The sequence below is a fragment of the Helianthus annuus genome, chromosome 4 (assembly GCF_002127325.2).
Source record: "Helianthus annuus cultivar XRQ/B chromosome 4, HanXRQr2.0-SUNRISE, whole genome shotgun sequence".
NCBI lineage: Eukaryota > Viridiplantae > Streptophyta > Magnoliopsida > Asterales > Asteraceae > Helianthus > Helianthus annuus.
This window is the reverse complement of record NC_035436.2, coordinates 10,836,922-10,844,875: the sequence shown is the minus strand read 5'-3', so window position 1 is coordinate 10,844,875 and position 7,954 is coordinate 10,836,922. Positions and strand designations below refer to the sequence as shown.

Genomic DNA, 7,954 nt, shown 5'->3' with positions numbered 1-7,954 from the left:
TCCGATCGGCTGGCTGTTCGATCGGGTGGTAGCCTGATCGTTCAGCTGCCTGATTCGAGTGTTTGGCGCGATGATTTCTGATATTTCGATTTCGATTGCGACTGATGAGAATACGGTAGAGTTTCCTATTCAAACTACTTTTAATCCCAACTACTATATCAACATACAAGTATCCTTGTTTGGTATTTGGTTTGCGATTGCGATTCGATTGCGATTGAGTTCGATTGCGAATCGATTGATTACCACACATAACATAAAGTAAACATGCACCAGTAACACATAAGGCACACACACACGTACAACAATAATCAATCCTTGCGATATTCGAGTTTCGAGTTCGATGATGATTAGATTAGTTCGATTATTGATCAATTGACTTTATCGCATTGTTACTTCCTATTATTCACAATCGTAAAGCGGTTCGCATTGAGAATCATAATTCGACTACTTCGATTGTAACTAATTACTCCACATAATACAACCAATCGTAAAAACATAAAATAGACTAACTACAGCCAAGGAAGTCAAAACAGTAATTGAGCAAGGAGTGACAGATTGCAATTAGCGATATTTTCTTCCCTTGACTTCAATCTTGACTTTGACTTTGACTTTTGTAAACACGGGGTGTTACAACTTTTGCCAAACATATCCGTAATCGATACCATCATTTGATTTAAAAAATAGATGGCCAAGATTTGTTCTCATTGTTTTTATACTCAACACGTTTGTACTGTATCCATGCATACATAGCTCCAAGTTACCATATCCATGTATGTCAACATATAGTCACCCGTTTGCAGTCCCTACTTCCGGATAAATGGCCCTGAAAAGAAGATCAATGATTTAGAAAAGATAAATGTTGAATGATCAATGAGAATGAAAAGGATGTATGAATGACACACCTATACCCTAAAAAACACGCATTCGGCTCACGCTATTGGCGAGCACCTGCTGAGAAAAAGGCATATAAAAAGAATGCCAATAAAATCAAAAATGAAGCAAATATAATAAACTAGCTATGGCGTAAACTCTAATTGTGCTTTATAACAAACCATTTCTATAGAGTTGTAGGAAGTTGCCTCAGCTGTAGATTCCATATTAAAGCTTAGAAACACGTCGTAAGTATTATTGTCATCAACCCCTATAATGTTAGATCGATGAAAAAGGGAAACAATTGAAGAGACAAAATATACAAATATCATAAGGCATGTAGTTTTCTATGATTGTCGATTAGGATAAACAAGGTTGTAAAGATGCACTTGAACATAAAAATAAAAAAATCAGCCTACCAACAGTAGAAAATAATAAAAATCATTGGTTTTCGACTGGTGGATGGATTATATAAATGATGGTGCTACGTAATCGAGTTTGAGTGAATGGGAACGAGAAGATGTGGAGAGATGGCTAATGAGCGTATATGGATGGAGATTATATATGCAGATAGAGTGGTTGGGAAAGAAAAAATTACTTATATCGTTATGATTTAAATGAGTTAGCTAGGTAGGTGAGAAAGTGTAGATTTCATTTATATTTGCACTTATATCTCTTCTAAAAAATTTGTTGTAGTTAAAGGGTGATCTCTGTCTTGAAGAATTGTATACTAAGTAGGTGAGGGAGGTAAAGGCTTCATTTACTACAAAGCTCAAAGGGGTATGGTGTCCCGACGATTTGTTCTTCAAACATTAGCATGCAAGACGAAATGTGAATATTAATATACATGATGTTTATGACATTCAATTAAACATGTTGCATGGTTTGGGTGGAATGTAGGTTCGTGTCAAATCAACGTAATAGTGTTTGGGAATGTGAGGATTAACTTTGAGATAATTACTGAAGATTAATGGTTAATACCAAACTTTAACTTCCTGTTGATATTTCTTAATTAACTATTCTATATTTAGAACAAAAAGAAAAAAAATATACTGTTTAAAAATATTTAGAGCTTTTTATTTAAAATATATACTTAATTTTTGTATGTCCTCTATCATCATAAAATTTAAAGATAATCTAATTTAATCTAAGCTAATCTACTATTAATATAAAGAGCACTAGAAGGAAACGCCCCGCGTTTCGACGGGGGCAAAAGCGTAGCAAATAGCATTAACCAACAACAATGTTTTTGAACCGGATCACACCGGCCAATTCGACCGGAATCTGGCAAGGTCATCGGTCCGTTTTTTATAGAACAAACTGTTATGTTCCGCTGAAAACCTGTTTCAACCGTCGACGGGTTAAAACCATTTGCTTAATATGGGCAGGTCTGTGCACATTAGGATGGTGGCTTTGTCTTATAGAGGAGCACACCCTTAGAATTCTTTCATGCCGCCAATGTGGAACACATATTCAGTATATTGTATTGGTCAATATACTGACATCTTAGAGGAACAAACATATATAAATTATATCATATGCTTTTTAATTGGTTTTAACGGTTTATTAAAACACATAAATTAGCTCAATTCATATGCCCCTATATTTTTATAAATGTTTTAACTATTTAGATCAATCATAGAAATTTCCTTAGTTATTTTGATTTTTTTTCCATTCATGTTATATGTTATAGTAAATTAGAAATAAAACTTGAAATGTTTAATTACTAATAAAAAGTTGTAATACATGTATTTCATTTCATCATATATTATGTAACATAACTAGTGGTATTCCCTGTATTTCGTAGCGGGATTTCGGTCGATATTGGATCAGTTCATTAAAGTATCCGTATGATATTTGTACTCGATATAGTAACCAAAAGATATACCTTCAAAAGGATATCAACACGTGTTTCACAATGATCGAAAGCTATAAAAACAAATACGGGTACTGATGTTGTTCATGCGGGGCATTGGTTCGGGCACCGACACTGGCTATAGCACACGGGTCTAAAAATACTTTATTGCCAATGCAACTTTATTTTCAATCACTATTATACCGTCACATCATCAAGAAAACCATACAAAACGAATAAGGTACTCGTATCGATATAGTTCGAACAATATTGGTTAGATTCGTCACAGTAAAGAACAAAAAAAAATCAATTATATTTACCTGTTGGATTAAAAACGTAGATAAAAATAAGCGTGCCGCAACGATGTATTCAAAAATTTATATTATGTTACTCAAATATAAAAAAGGTAAACAATGTAACTATATAAAAAACTCAACGAATTTTGTATCACAGAATCAAGAAAACTATAAAACTGAACACAATACCCGTATCGACGTTTGTTGGAATAAAAACTTAATTATATTGTAGATAATATTAAACACGTCGCAATGGTATATTCAAGATTTTATCAAACGTCATATTATATTACTCAAATAACGAATAGGGTAAACGACTTATAAAACATATTATCTTGCTTAAATAACGAAAATGGTAAAAAGCATAACTTTACATTATTGTGTACAACTCAGTTTTAAATAAAAATTATGTCTAAACGTATATATAAATAAGCACATCGTAATAGCATACTCAATTTTTTTTATTTAATATCATATTTTTAGTTACAAGCGAAAAACGTAATCTACTCAAAATGAATTATGACAATAAAATATTAAACAATAACTATAAAAACAGAAAAACCAAAAAATAAACTCTACTATAATAATTCATTATAAAAAGTAGTTAAAGAAAAAGATAGCTAAAATATATGATTGGTCAAAGCGCACCATTTAGTTCTACCATTTATTTAGGTTTGTAGGTTATGGGGAGGTTCATTTGAGAATAAAAAGAACAAAGAGTACAATTGTAAAATATTAAATAATTTTCTCATCTCATTTATTATTATTTTTGACTAATTAATTAGTCATAAAGATTATCACCATCCATACAAAAATTTTGACCTAGAAACATCAAAATTTATCCTACACATTTTCGAAATTTATCCTACACATATTGAAATTTATCCTACACAACTCATAATTCATCATACACACCTCATAACTTATCCTACACCTTAAATTAATTTTTGTCTTCTTTGAAAATATATATATATTTTTTTGAAAATAAGTTACAAATTCAATTAATTAGCTATTAAAAAAAAGACTAACAATTAATGATCTATCTAATTTTATCAATATACCCTTACACCCATATTAGATACAAAAATTTAATGAAGTAAAAGAAAACATTTTTATTGTTTGAAGTTTGTTCTTTTTTATTCTTACAAAAATTTTATTCTCATTTGAACCCTTCACTTGTACTTGCAGGTTGTAAGAATAAGTAATTTAAAATTGTTTAATTTTGTAGATGTGATGGAAGAAGATTTAAGTTGGTTTAATAATGAAGTCAAACACCATGCTAGTGGGGATGGTGATCAATGTACAATTGTATCCTGCATCACCTATCAATCTAATCAGTAATCACCCTTTAGTTCGTCTAGGCTTCACCATCAAACATAGATATTGAAAAAAAAAGGCAATTTGTGTTTTCTTAAAAAAATTAAAAATAGCAATTTGTTTTGCTAATATTACAACAAAGTTTTTGATAAGTTTGATGGTGTGCCAATTACTCAATTAATGACAAAGCTATGAGCTTTTTTTACCATTAAACCAACACTATTTATCACCATTTTATCAGGAACTTAACCAAACACCAAGTATATCCGATTACAATTTTCCAACCTCCCAAACAAATCCATTTAAGTCATAACACAAACAAAAGAAATAAAAAAACGCCTAAAATCTATCGACTCGGATCTACAGATCATCACAATCGTTGCAACATAAAGAGGCTCAGATGTACATCTCGTGTCATTATCATCGCTAACAAAGCACGGCTCAGTATCACCGTGGCTGCAACCGGAGTTGACACGCCAGGTAGCAAGCCACCATAAACGCCAATTAAAACACTCAAGCAGGAACAACATATATGTTCATCAAAACCACAGCCAACAAGCGCATCGCTGGACAACATAAAAAAAGTATATAAGCAGCATTATTGGCGCCAGACAACACACTAGCCAAATAAAAGAGCTAAGACCACCAAAAATACACATCGAACCACAAATCCACCCATTATGATGAGATTTCAAAGAGAGAGAAAAAGTGGGTGGGACTAGGGGTGTGAAAAAAATCTGAATCCGAATCCGAAACCGAATCCGAATTATCCGAAATTCCGAATCCGAATTATCCGAAATTCCGAATCCGAATTATCCGAAAATTCGGATTCGGATTTAGATATCAATATTGGATTTTTTCGGATAATTCGGATTTCCGATATCCGAAATATTAAAAACTATTATTTTTTTAATTTTTAAATATATAATATACATTTGATAAAAACCCTACTTACATAGTCATACCTCCGCCTCTTTCCTTATTTCTTGCCTTCCTATTCTGCCAACCCAAGACCCAATCCCACCGATCTCATTTCTCGTTTAAATTAAAGTTCAGTAATCATCTCTTTCATATGCGATTTGGTTTTTAACAAGGCTTCAATGTGAGTTCAAAGAAGGTTTAGATTTACGTTTTACAACAGTTCTTTAGCTCGATTAGAGTTTATACAGACGATTTTGTTTTTCACTTTCAAACTTTGTTGATGCAATTAGATGATAAGCTCCATCAGCAAGCTTGTTTATTTATTTTTGTATGTATGAGTTAAAATGCAACTTTACTCTATTCTTTTCATTTGACTTGTATGCATACAGATCCATATGCCAGCAAATGGGTTTCATAAATTAAAGCATTTATTCTATTACTTTCAGATTTTAATTTCAAAAAATTATAGAGTGATATTTACAATGCTCAAGAAAGATTTATGTTATTACTATCTTCGAAGTTCGAATTTACAGTGCTCAATAACTAGCTTTCAAACCCTGGGCTTATAGCTCAATGGTTATGGAAATGAGGGAAGACTTTTGACCGAAAGGTCTCAAGTTCGATTCCTGATCCACCCGGGTTTTACCGGCTTTGCATTGTCGTGCCCTCGGGCGGGTGCAGGGTCGGGTTTTCCCCGGAACTGGTGGCATGGTGGGCTAGGGGCTCCGTGCGTGCAGGTTGGGCTGCCGCGGGCTACCTTTCGGCCAATGGGTGCCGCGTACGGAGTACCCGGCGATTCTTATGTTGGACGTTCAAAAAAAATAACTAGCTTTCAAATTCTAACTTAAAATTGTTTAGATTGTAATGTATGACACACAATTTACTTATTAGCTTTTCAAAGATTTGGAACAATTCTTTTTCAAATCCAGATATCCGTTTTATTATCCGAATCCGTATCCGAAATTTCAGATATTCGAATTTCGGATACGGATTCGGATTGTGAAAATGACTATCTGAAATTTTCGGATATCCGAAATTCGGATATCCGGTTTTGAACACCCCTAGGTGGGACTGGGTATTTAAACCCAAGAGAGGTACAACTCCCTTACCAAAGAGTACAATCAACCAATGCACAAAACACAACGGACGCACATTGTACAACACCAAGAAGCCTAAACATGTTACAAATTAGACGTATTTGTACATCCCGTGTCATCATCATCATCATCGCCAACAAAGCCCGGGTCAGTGTCACCACGGCTACAACCGGAGTTGCCACACTAGGTAGCAAAGCACCATAATCGCCGATTAAAACCCTCAACAAAGTAGGAACCACATACATGTCCATCAAAACAACAGCCAATATCCACATCGCCGAACAAGGGAAAAAAAAGTATATAACGAACATCATCGGGGCCTACAACATACCGGTAGGCAATAAGCCGAAAAGGAGTCAAAACCAAAAAAATCACATGCAACCACAAATCTACCCATTCACAGACAAAACCTAGGCAGCGGAGATAGACGACATTTGTGGTGTTTTCTAGCGATTTAAACACAAAAGTGGATACAACCCACTAAACCGAAGAGTGCAACCCGGCTAAAACGAAGCCGACAGAAAACCCAAAGCCGTCACAACTCAACGATTTGGTTGCCAGTTCAACATTTCTCGGCCAAGGCAACCAACATCAAGGATGACGGTGGTAGAGAAAATAAGAGGTTAGAGAGAAGAGATTTCTAGAGAGAGAATGAAAGTGGGTGGGGTTAGGTGTGACAACCCGAACTCTCAAGGTCAGTATCTCTTCGTCACACGATCTTGTTCCTCGTCATTTCTCTTTCATATCTTCCCTGCATTGATATATTGGTAAACGTTTGTAGCTGTAACATAACAATGAAACGTATGGTGTGTGTAAATGTGTAGTTGGGCCCGAATCATGTGCCATGCATACAATTGGGCCACACCCTTATGATTCGTATTATGGGGGTTGTTTTGTTGGGCCGCACTCAAATTCCTTTTTGAAGCCTGAAAACCCATTTAGTATATATATACATATTGATTGAGGCCCAAACTCGTTCGCATAAATCCCTTGAACTAGTCAAGCACATGGGCCTGGCGCAGATCGATTATGATGGGAACCGGTTGGTGCATGTATACGAAATTGAATAGGATTCTATTCTTTATCAGTTTATAACTAAAGCAAACTCTATCCCCTCATCATTCTTGGAAGTCAACGGCAGACCTTTTCCCTCTCGAGGTTTCCTCCTAGATTCTAGCACCCTTCCTGCATCTCATAATTTGCAACCAATAATCTGGTTAGTATGTTTACCGTGTTTGATTGCGTCATGAATATATGTGTATGTGTTCGATGTGTGTGTGTGATAACAAGACCCATGATGTCTAGTTACGATTACGTAAACTCTATCTCAACCATGATTACGTAAACTGTAACACATAACCTAGGAACTGTGGGTGATACTAAATCAAAGATGTGTAGGGCTAGTATGATGTCGTGTGAACTTGTAGGATGATTGGTAATCAATTAACCAGTCCATATGATGTCAATAATTAGTAAATACATGCTCATATCACCTTCTAATTGATAATTATATATTAGGTGTCTAATCGTAAATGATAATTATACAAACTTGCTGGGTTAGTAAATACTGTGAAACCTGTTGATGATTTTATTATATA

General features: G+C 34.5%; 1 long non-coding RNA gene across 3 annotated transcripts; it reads right to left on the bottom strand.

Moving 5' to 3' along the window:
- Nucleotides 1-426: 426 nt before the first annotated feature.
- LOC110934357 lies at nt 427-1,432 on the bottom strand. 3 transcript variants are annotated; one of them, XR_002588264.2, is made up of 3 exons: nt 1,053-1,432; nt 903-951; nt 427-823 (listed from the first exon to the last, which is right to left on the bottom strand). It is a non-coding gene; the product is annotated as an uncharacterized LOC110934357 (long non-coding RNA). The 3 variants fall into 3 exon arrangements; XR_002588263.1 differs by having other exon boundaries at nt 903-948; XR_004892039.1 differs by having other exon boundaries at nt 903-1,432.
- Nucleotides 1,433-7,954: the final 6,522 nt, after the last annotated feature.